General features: G+C 37.8%; 1 protein-coding gene across 2 annotated transcripts in view; it reads left to right on the top strand.

Moving 5' to 3' along the window:
• Positions 1-12399, top strand: part of RABGAP1L (RAB GTPase activating protein 1 like) — a 674356-nt gene that overhangs the window by 366388 nt on the left and 295569 nt on the right. The gene's annotated exons all lie outside the window — the stretch shown is intronic.

Raw genomic sequence — 12399 nt, 5'->3', positions numbered from 1 at the left:
AGTCTTTCAGCTGAAAGGCTAATTGAAGCCATCACACCATTACTAGAATAAGGAAGAGAAAGAGTAGGATTATGAGGATGATAAAAATGTTTAAAATTAGAATACAGGGATTGGTGTGTATCCTAAGGGTTTGATTATAGTCATTCTCTTTCAAAAACAACATTATTCTTTGAGAAAAGAAGGAAAGACTACTTTTTAAAATAGAAAAGAAAAAAACTAACCTGCAAAGACATAATACAAGGAACCTTCAAATAAAATGCTACTCATGGTGTCCTTAATTTATGATTTTTCTCAAAGTAGAGATTTCCGTACTAAATTCAAATGCCTTAAATACCCCAAACAAAAGCTCACAATTATTCCTGAGTGGATTCATTATAGGATTATGGGGACTTATTTCCTGTTTACTAATTGTTATCCAGTTGGCAATATCTTTACAACTTTGAAGCCTTCTCCTTAACCAGACCTTTTCCTGCATCTTTTAAAGACCAAGGAAGGGTGTGAATCTAAATTGCTTTCCACCTCCTTCCCATCTGTCCAGATCTTACTAGCCGACTTCCCTTGTGAAGCTTGTTCTACCCACTTCTACCCACAGTGATTTATAGATTAAAAATACTCTAGAAAGTTTAGATGATTATTATGGATTATGTTTGAACATTGTCTGATTAATTTCATGTAAGTGTTTTCTTCCGTGTGTTCAGTCTTTGAGGGAAGAGGCTCTCTCTGACATTTTCTTTTCCTTTGTTTTAGAGAGCAGAGTGCAGTGCTGTCTACATGATGTAATATAATTAACTGTGATCTCGACTTGATGAAACTTGTTGTTCCAGGTCCTCTCAGAAGCCTGTCACCAAAACAGGATTAAATGTGTAAGCAGTGTATTAGGGGAGATGCCTATAAGAGAAAATGGAGAAGAAGCTGGGAGAGCCATTGGACTTCAATGTTAGTCTGACCCCAAGGGAAGAAGATAGGAAGGAAGATTAGGGAGACGTGTCTTAGACTGCAGTGCACTTCTAAGAACTGTTTGGGAAGGCCAATGGGAGTCCTTGGCTAAGCTGTCTGTGGGGTCCCACTTCTTCCAGAAGCTGGCCTGCCTTACTATCTTGTTGTGTTCAGTCCTTGGCTGGGAATATCCCCCAGGAGGTGTGGCCTTAGTGCAAAAGTTGGGATGGATTTCAGAACTTACCAGTTGGCAACTTGGGTCAATTATGTTTTCTGCTGTTTGAGATTGGAAAGGTGCATTTTCACAGTCACCGTACGTGTATTTTTGATGAGAGTGTAAGGTATATAAACATTACAAGAGCACTCTCTCTACAATTTTTTCTTCTATAAAATAATTTTATTTATAATAATTATTCAAAGTAAGCTCTTTAAAGAGCAAGGATGTTACTTTTCTTTGTTTTGTAGAGTTCCTTTTTGCTGTCTTTAATGTACCATTTTTTTTTTTAAATCACAAGTCCAAAAATATAAACTAAACACTCTGGGTAATTTCCCATAATCATACAGTAGTTTACTTATAACAGGGGCATTAAATTTTTTTAAGGATATGATAGTCTAGCTATTTTACATTTCCTTTTTTTAAAATGAGTGTATCAGTTCACTTTTAAATTGTTACCAAGGGCTTTTTTTTTTTCAAGTGTTATATAAAAGGAAACTTACATCTAGGAATTTTGCCAGCTATGTTAGATAAGAAAATTGCTTTGTGAGTGAATATTTGTGAGTACATCTAGCTTTCTGTGTTTATATTTGCCAGAGTTTAGGTGATTTCATATCAGGGTATCTATTTTTAGAGCTTATGTTAATACTTTTCTTTTTTCCAGTATATAGGATAAACTTAACCTTTTTTAAGCCCCAATTTTTTATTAGTAAAATCAACAAAGTTATTCTGAGTTTATATATGTATGTGTATATCCATATTTCCATGTATTTTTTTAGAGAATATCAAACTTACAGGAAAGTTGCAAGTATGTAATTTTGTTTTCCTATAGCGTTTGAAAGCGGTTTGCCAACATGATGCTTCATCACCCTCAAATACTTGAGGATGTTTTTGAAAAAGCAAGAATATTCTCTTGTATAACTGTAATAAAACATCCACATCAAAAAGGAACATCAATGTATTGCTACAACCCAAGCCTTAGACTTCATTCAGGTTTCACTAGCTGCCTACATAATGGCCTTTATAGAAAAAAGGACCCAGCTCAGAATCTCGCATTTCGATTAGTTGTCATGTCTCCTTGATTTCCTTTTATCCGGAATAATTTCTCACTCTTTCCTTCATTTGGTACTTGTGAAGATTATAACCCAGTAAGTTTTTGAATGTCTCTCAATTTGGGTTTGTCTGATGTTTCCTCATGGTTGGATTCAAGTTATACATCTTTGGCAAGAGTGACACAAAAGAACTGATCTCATCCCCTGCTCTCAGGAGGTGCACAGCTACAGGCTTTCCCATAGTTGATGGTGGTCACTGCGATCACGTAAATCAGGTATTGTTGACCAGACTTCTCCACTGTGAAGTTTCTCTCTTACCCTTTGTAATTAAGAAATATTTTGGGGGACGCCTGAGTGGCTGAGTTGGATAGGCGTCCGACTTGAGCTCAGGTCATGATCTCTTAGTTTGAGCCCCACATCAGGCTCTGTGCTGACAGCTCAGAGCCTGTAGCCTGCTTCAGATTCTGTGTCTCCCTCTCTCTGCCCCTCCCCCGCTCACGCTCTGTCTCTCTCCTTTAAAAACAAACATTAAAAAAATTTTTTAAAAGAACTATTTTTGGGTGGGATAATAATTATATAAATGTACCTTTCTCATCAGCCTTTCCATTTATTTATTTATATATAGATATATATGTATGTATTATCATACTCAGACTCATAAATTCTTATTTTATTCAGTGTATTTACTCTTTTACTATAATTATTTGTTTTGGTGCTCAAATTGTTCCCAACTGAACAGTGGGAGACCTTCAAGCTGGCCTTTTGACATATCCTATCATTCTGTGAGCACTGCCTTTCTTTCTGACTCAAAAAGATGCTCCAGACTTTCTTTGCTCTAGAACTAGACCATTTCTCTAAGGATCCCTGCTTTCTTTAGTTAAAAATGGTAGATAATAAAGATTTGTACACTAGGTATATTCATTGATATTAGGATGTATTACTCACAAGTCATCTCACCGGACAGAGCTAAGAAATATATATGTGCGTATGATTATACGTATAGACAGATATATGCATGTCTATATACAAACATACAGATTTTTCAATATTTTTTTTTTTTTGGAAATATTGTTTTATTCTCCTCTCACATTTCATGAAGCATCTGATTTAAGCACGTATAGGAGGATTAGGAGGAACTTGACGGAGGAACAAGGGGGAGAAGAAGGGCGGAAATGGTGGGGGAAAGGGAGAGAAGCAAACCATGAGAGACTCTTGAATGCTGACAAAAACTGAGGACTGATGGATGTGGGGGGAGGGGGGGATGGGCATGGAGGAGTTTTTTCAATATTTTTAATGAGATAATTCACATATCACAAAATGCATCCCTTTAAATAAGTGTACATTTTAGTGGTTTTTAGAATATTCATGAAGCTATGCAACCATCATCACTATTAAGTTCTAGGACATTCCACTACTCTAAAAAGAAACCTTGTATCCATTAGAAGTCACTCTCTAGAATCCCTACTCTCAGCCCTTGGCAGTCAATAATCCACTTTATATTTCCGTGGATTTGCTAGGTTTTGTTGTTGTTAGTGTAGTAGTTTGGTGACTTTTGTGAACTAATTATGTAAAGTCTATTCTTTGTCACGTGTGGCCACTGAAGTCTCTGCTTGGTGGTTAGCTAATGATTAGACAGAGATTTGCTTATATTTCCTAGAACTGGTAACTTTCCCACTCTTTGCAGAGGGGCTCTTTGGATGTATTTAGGCATACTTTTATTACTCAGCTAACCAGGTGACAATTCTATATTACCTTCACTTCCTGCTTTTGCAGAGCCTCAATGTCAGTCAGAGATAAGAGCTTAAAGCCTTCTTGTGCCTTTTCTGAGCTTTCCCAAAGCTTTGGGCATCTGTCCTGTCTTCCACATGGACATGGCCATCTACATTCTCAGAAGTAAGTCTGAGTTTTCCAAAACCCTTATGGACATCTCATTCTGTAGCTTTTTCCTTTCAAACCTTTTGGTTAAGTGTGTTTGCTTCAACTTTTATCTACCAGCTGAAGGCAGTCATAAAATTAAACAATCACTTATTGTTTTTGACAAATGCACTGGGGAAAAGGCTTTTCACACTGGGTGAGCCTTGCAAGTGGTCTTTGGGGATCCACCACACAGGTCAAACTATGCTAATTATCTGCGAATGATTCTTTGCAGGAGTTGTAGCCCCTTATGCTCCTTCTGATGGTCGCCAGGCTGTTTGTTTTCCCTGCAAAAGCAAGGTGTTAGTTTTCAAGGTCATGGTGGAGCTGCAGAGATAGAGCTAAGGGAAGTTAAAAAAAAAATGCCACAAAGTTCCCTGTTCTTACTGAGATTTGGTCATTTTTCTGTAATAAATGTGCCTCAGACTGCTGCAAATCTTAAGTCAATTTCCAGAGCACTGGAAAAGCTGATTGTAACGATTTTTGCTATTTTTCCTGCTGCTATGGAGGAACACATTTTTAGAGATCCTTACTCTGCCTTTTTTGCTGATGTCACTGCCCATATTTGTTTTTATATCTTTTTACATATGTTAAAAATCAGGAATTCACAGGATACTTTCAATTTCAGTTAAATATCAGCAGATGAATTCTGTTCTTTTTCCTATATTTGTTAACTGCCTTCTCTCACAGTGAAAACCTTAGTTCCCATTATTCTTCGTATATTTATCCATTTGATCAATATCCCTGTAGATAACCAGTTTCCCATTGCTGTGGCCACCCCTCTCTTGCACAGATGGCCTCCTTACAGTGGTCAGGCTCTAACACCCCATGTGTATCACTCCTTTGATTCCTTATTCTTGGCCATCCACTTCCCCACAGGGAGGGCCTCATCATTCCGGTTAGAGTGTAATGTCAGACCACCCCTCTATATCATGTTTATCTTGCTTTGCCTGATGGCTGCAGGAAGGAAATGGGAATTTTAACTACTTTTTAACAAAACAAGAATCCATAAACATTTTAATGGTGAGTGAAACCTATCCCAACAACTCCATACTCATCCTGGTGATGGCTCAGTGGGGTGTGGAGAGACACTGTAGTTCTCCTTGACATCAGCCTATCATTGCTACTGTTATTGAGCACTTCACTGTGTGCCCAGACACCGTGTTTAATCATCAGTCAGGTTTACGCAGTGGTTTCTATTATTTCCTTCTTGTTATAGATGAAGATAATCTGCTCTCCTTTATTACAGAAGTCCTTGAAAGATTTGTCTATACTTGCCATAACCAGTTTCTCTTTTCCAACTATTTACTAAACCCATTTTGGTCAGGATTTCACCTGTATTACTTTGTTGAAGATGATCTTGTCAGAAAACAAACATATATTCCAAATCATAAAATATCATCATCTTAGTTGATAGTAACACCATTTCTCCAGCTGCTCAGGCTAGAAACCTTGTATCACTTTGGACTCTCCTTTCTTTCTCTTACACTACAAGTTGAGAAAGTGTCAGCTACCAGGAGGTGCAGAGGTCCCAGGAGGTGAACCCTCTGCATAGTTTGCAAGCGATGAGGTTGCCACTGAATGGAACAGTACTTTCCCCTCATAGAGAACAGAGCAAGATCAAGTTCAGTAGTGAGTGCCAGTCCCCCAAGATGCCTATCACAGGGAGATGGTCTGCATGCACCTCTTTTATGCTGCAGAGGAAAGAGCCCGTCCTCTCCTCATAGAGAAGATGGATGACTGTGGGGTTGACAGGGGCTATATGACATACACACTTAGACAGAAGTACACATCAAGCCTGGGATCAGGACAGATTACCCAGCAAGGTGATGAGCCCAGCACAGACCGTAAGGGCTCCTTACCTCCGTGTGAGAACATGTTCCAGGCCTGTAGTATATTCTTTTGCCACCATTCGGAGGTCAGCAGCAGCCTGTGCAGGACTGTCTTTCACATCTAATCCTTTAGGAAACCTTATTAGCTCTGTCTTCAAAATACATCCAGAAACTGCCTCTCATTACTTCCACTGCTGCCACGCTGGTCTACACTACAGCTCTCCACCTGGTCTTTCTGTTTCATTCGTTTTATAAAAAAATTTTCTTTTAATGTTTTATTTATTTTTGAGAGAGAGAGACAGTGCAAGCAAGGGAGGTCAGAAAGAGAGGGAGACACAGAATCTGAAACAGGCTCCAGGCTCTGAGCTGGCTGGCGGTCAGCACAGAGCCCGACGCAGGGCTCAAAACCACGAACTGTGAGATCATGACCTGAGCCAAAGCCGGTCGCTTAGCTGACTGAACCACCCAGGCGCCCCTCTGTTTCATTCATTTTAAAAGCCTACGGGNTAAGTCCTTAGTGGTTTACAAGGTTCTAAACTTCGTGTATGACTGTTCTCTGCATCATGAGCTCTGTCGCAGTCACGCACATGCCTGGCTTGCTCCCCCATCAGAGCTCTCGCACCCACTGTTCCCTCTGCTCGGAACACTTGTCCTGGAGATCTGCACGGCTTGCTCTTTGGCCTCTCTTGACTCCTTGCTCCAGTGTTACTCTTCCAGTACTGCCTGCCTGAACCACCCTCTTAAAATTGCAGTGTCCTCTGAGTCCCGCATTCCTTAGCTCCTTCCCCTGTGTTACATTTTGCCATTGCACTTATCTTCACATTTACTTACCTACTTAATGCTATTGTCTTTTTCCAGTTAAAAAAAAACAAAAAACAAGCTTTGTGAGAGCAGGTATTTTGTCCATTTTGTTCACTGCTTATACCAGTCTTTCAAAAAAAACTCTCCACAAGTATTTGTTGCCTCAAAGTGTTTGAAACCTAGAGAAGTTGACTAATTGTGATAAGAGGCAGAGGTGGAATTTAAAGTGTTCGACGTTCAGAGCCACTATTAGAAAACTTGTAAATACATTTTTTTTTAACAAACAATGATTTTAGAATACTTTACTATTAAAAAGTTACTGTCCTGGGCTCTATAGTTAGGGGCTAATTTTATAGTTTGGAATCTAATCTGAAAACCTCATAACCATATTGCTTTTATAGTAAAATACATGCTGAATTTCAAAGAAAATACTGGGAAATGAACTGTTGATGACTGTGGACTATCTGTACTGAATTCTAAAGGAATAGGAACATATGTCATTCATAATGATTCTAAAGGCTTGGAGGAAAAGGAATCTGATGACGAATATTTGGTACTGAAAACTCTTATAAAAATAGTGATTTATTACCAAAGTTTAAAACTTTAAATTGTGGTGTAAGAATATATCTACATTACTTTTTAATTTACTTGATATTTCTAATGTTTGTGGCCCTTCTTAATACTAAAAATTCATTATTCTAATCACTAATAATTTTGTTTTATTTGTGAAAAACACTTTATATTTATTTGCCTTTTATAGGCTAATTCAGAAATAAATGGTGTCAACTTAATTCTGGATATCCGTGTGTGTGCATTTCCAAAAATGTATATTTCTAAGAAGATATATAGTTAGATACAGATGTTATCTAAGAGGAGACACGCACACACACACAGTAGATCTCCATTTTTCATAGATTCCATATTTGCAAATTTGCTTATTCATGAAGATTTATTTGTAACACCCAAATCAGTACTCTTCGTATTTTTGTGATCGTTGATTGATGTGCCTCTCCACTGTGTAGAAGAATTTGAGTCACCTGATGTATACATTCCAAAGTTCAAATGAAACCAGGTAATTCTCTGTCTTCTTCTTTCAACTCTCATTCTATAAATAAGAGTTCTTTTTTGCAGTTACTTAGTGCCTCATTTTTGTGCTTTTTGTGATTCTGGTGTTTAAATCTGGTGTGATTTTGTTGTTTAAAATGGCCGCCAATACTCTGGTTTCTCTTCAGATCGTATAAATCTTTCGCCTTTTACTAAAATGGCCGCCACGCGTAGTGAAGTGCTGCGTAGCATCACTAAGCACAAGAAGGCCGTGATGTACCCTATGGAACACATGGGTGTTCAATAAGCTTTGTTGAATTGTAGTGATGTTGTCCATGATTTCAGTAGTAATTAATGAACAGTAAATACCAAAGTATCTTTTTTTTTTTTTTACTATTTTTATTTATTTCTAGGAGAGAGAGAGACAGTGTGAGCAGGTGAGGGTCAGAGAGAGAGAGAATCACAGACTGAAACAGGCTCCAGGCTCTGAGCTGGCAGTCAGCACAGAGCCCGACGCGGGGCTCGAACCCACGAACCGCGAGATCATGACCTAAGCGAAAGTCGGACGCTTAACCGATTAAGCCACCCAGGCGCCCCCCAAAGTATCTTTAAATAGAAATACACGTAAGACAAGTTTAGAGTTGACTGACCAGGGGCTCCCAGAAGCCTAATCCTCTCTGTCCCCTTAGGGCATCAACTCAGTATCTGATAGCCCAGTGCTCACAGCAACTTTGCAGAGCAAACAAATGCAAGGAATGAGAATCTGAATCTACTGCACATAGGTATAATTTTCAGCAGGAAGAGTAGTTTTCAGTAGTTATCTACCTCACTATTTTAATCACCTGTGTTAAACTCCAACGGAGCCTTGGTATGTGTTTTTCATATATCTAATTTCTAGAGATGTCAACCAATTTGAAATCTTATCACAAATCATTGAATGGAAAATTACTAATAAGCAGTAAGTTTTTAAAAATTTTAGTTAAATGTTTAAAATTATGAAATATACATTGAAGTGAGAAAACATAATTTGTATCTGAGTTTTAAGAATCAATAATAGAAATAACATCCTTTTACCAACAGCTTAGGAAACACAGTATTGCCAGTATCTTTGGATACTTCCAGGTGCTCTTGTCAGAGTCAGTCTTCTTCCACCCCACCAGAGTCAGCCACTCTTCTAAATTTTTTGATTATCATTCTTCTACATTCTTTAAATAAACCCGTATCTCTGTTTCATTCATGAATATGTACTGAATGCCACACAAAAAGAAAAACTTATGTTTTATCATTAAGTTTTATGGTTGCTCACCTGAACTCTGCCATATATGTCAGCAGTCACTAAGATCCAGAGTCTGCGTAGTAAGAGTAGCTGTGACCTTGAGCTCTGAAGCAGGCTACCCAAGTTCAAATTCCGGCCTGCTGCTTACTATCGGGGTGACTCTGGACAAGTAATTTAGCTTCTTTGTGCCTCTGTTTCTTCTTCTATAAAATTGATATATTAATAGTACTTAACTCAGAGGGTTTTTTAGGGATTAAATACACTTATGTAAATACCTGGAACAAAGGGCAACAATTATCAATACATGTCAGTGGCTATTTAACAGTTAGAGAAATTAATGCTAAAGGATTCTTTGAAAAGCCAGTTGTGTTTTTAAGTGCTATATTAAATAATCTTTTCTTTAAATGTTACCCTAATTTCTTTTAGACAGCCAGGTGTCTTGGGTTCTTGTTGTTCTGTGACCTCTTTTCATTTAGCTTCTTGTGGCATTACTTAAGCATAGTTTTTCCTTGGTATCTCTTTTTGTCTCTTAGATTGTGTGAGAACAGATCTCTTCTTAGTTTATAAATAAATTATTTCCACATATTTTATGCTTGATTGTTTCCGTGACATACTCATTTAAGGGCTTTGTTTGTTTGTTCATTTTGATCTCATTTTGGCAGAAGCTCATCGTAGGTAGTAGATGAAACTGCTTGTCTATCAGTAGCCAGTAAATCAGCAAATATATCTGTTCCTTTAGCAGTGCCAGGAGCTAACTGGGGATCTGTTTTAGAAGGTTGATCCTTTCTTGCATGCCCACATGACAGCCTCTCTGGCTCCTTAGACAACATCTTCTGATTTCATTTTCATTTTTTCCTGTGAACCTGAGCTTCCTTCCGCTTTACCTGTAAGTGTGTTTGTCTGATGAACTATGGTAACTTTGTTGAAATCAAATGACATAATAAGTGTGCTTGTACTTCTAGACTTGTTTACTGATTATTTGTCTATCCTTCTATCAGTTTTATACTATCTCAAATGTTGTAGTTTTACAGTAAATATAGTAAGGGCTTCTCCCCTGTTATTCTTTGTTCCAGAATTTCCACTCCCACTTTATAGCTGTTTCTCCAATCTGTTCTCTGGGTCTTCTAGCCAGTAAGACTACAGCTTTATATCCAAGTTTTAGCCATCCGATGTGGTAGCACTGGTGTCTGATCTTTAGCAAAAGCCATAAAGAATGGGAATTTTACCCAATGTCATTTCTTCTTCCAAGTTTATTCTCCCCACCGGTTTCTGACTGCTTTTGTTTAGTTCTTAAGTGTCTTCAGGTAGCTGTTTTATATAATTGTCCAGACATAGTTTAAATTTGTTGCCAGAGGGAAGATCGGTCCAGTAGGAGCTACTCCTCCGTTACAGAAGTGGTGTAGAGACGGTTTTTAAAAGGCAGACTGAGCAAGCATCTGGTCAGAGATGTAGTTAAAGTAAGGAAGGGGGAGCGATTTGGTGCAAAGGGAGGCAAGTTTTGAATAGAGGGAGAGGATTAACTTCACCTTAGTTAGAGAAGCCTTATATTAAAGCCAAAACAGTGCTTGGAAGAACTCCAAGGATAAGAACTTGCTAGAATGCTGTTTTTTAAACTGTGAATCATAAAATCAATTTAGCAAGTGGCCTCTGAAAAGTCATTTTTGCTTCTAACCTAACTCAAAACCATAAAACAAGTAGAAAGTATGATCATTGCATTACTGATTTGCACTTTTATCCTCAGCCCTCTAGTTAGAGAATAGTGTGTGGAGTCGCCGAATTCATACCTCTCTGTCTGATATATCATGGACCTTCATTTTCGGTTGGAGTTCTCTTGTAACACAAATGAGCTTATAAACAGCACACTTCTCAATAAACGTTAAATATACCTCCAACAGTTGTTAAAATGATATCAGGGTTGGTGAAGCGTGACTGGCTTTTGGAGAGCAACAGTTTTAAGGAATCCTCAACTGTTGTTTTTCATGAGGAAGGGGAAGCCTTGAAAATACATTTGTCATTCATGTAACATGCTCTCTCCTCAGCAAAGCCCAGAGTTCCTTGTCCATGAAAAAGGAAGTAACTGAGCACCATCAGCAATGCTCCAAATTGAGATAGAGTTAAAACCTTTTTCCCCTCTTTCTTCGTTTTTTCTTTGTTTCCTATTCTGTCTATAATCCGTCTTCTAACCCCTAATACACACACCCATGAGCTCTGGAGAAAAGTACAAATTAAGCAATCAGAACTATAACTGTATAAATCAAAGAAAATTAAATAAGTAAAAGAATGCTAATGTATCTTTCAATTCTTAAAATTAGGCAGAGCTCTGGAAATTGGTGATAATGAAGAAAAAGCTCCTTTCAGATTCATTGGGTAATGTTTCCATGATCCAATTTTTCTCTCATTAGAAGAGAGTGTGATAATATCATCATTAGCAGAAGAAGGTTAACAGAGAACAATAGTACTTCAAAAGACACCATTAGGAAGGTGAAAAAGGCAGGGCACAGACTAGGGGAAAATGTTGGTAACACATGTGTCTGGCAGTGGACTCGTAAACAGAATGTATCAAGAATTCTCATGAATCAACAGTAATAGTACAAACAACCTAATTAAACAAATGAGCAAGAGCTTGAAGAGAGGGTCACCAAAGAATATTCATATATTAGTTGCCCAAAATCACATGATGATACACCCTACATAGTTAGCCATCAGGAAAATGCAAATTGAAACCACAGGAACTAATAAAGGGAAAGAGACTGGCAATATCAAGTATTGACTAGGATTAAATACTCATAGTTTGCTGGTGTGGCTGTAGAAATTGAGTTACAACCACTTTGGAAGATAATTTGGCAACTTGTCATAAAATTAAACATACACTTGTCACTTAAACCTTGAACTTCCACCCCTTGGTGTTTACCTAAAGAAATGAAAATCTGTATCCATGAAAAACCCTTTATTCGTACTAACCAAAAACAAAGAAACCCAACTGTTCATCAATGAGAGAATGGATAAACAAATCATGGCATGTTTACACAGTAGAACACTACTCCTCAATGAAGAGGAATGACCTACTGATGTACACAACCATGTGGAGAATCTCAGAAACATTATACTGAGTAAAAGTTGCCAGACGCGAAAGAGTTTAGATTAAATGATTACATTTATATGAGTGTCTTAAAAAAAAAAATCAAAGCTAATAATATGTTGTGATAAAAACCAGATCAGTGGTTGCCTGGGGTAGAGGCAGTTTTTTTTGTTTTTTTTGTTTTGTTTTGTTTTGTTTTGTTTTTTAAGAGGTGATTTGACTGCAAAGAGGCATGAGGGATGTTATGGAAT

The sequence above is a fragment of the Crocuta crocuta genome, unplaced genomic scaffold, assembly GCF_008692635.1.
Source record: "Crocuta crocuta isolate KB4526 unplaced genomic scaffold, BGI_CrCroc_1.0 scaffold3, whole genome shotgun sequence".
Classification (NCBI taxonomy): Eukaryota; Metazoa; Chordata; class Mammalia; order Carnivora; family Hyaenidae; genus Crocuta; species Crocuta crocuta.
This window is presented reverse-complemented; position numbering and strand designations above follow the sequence as displayed.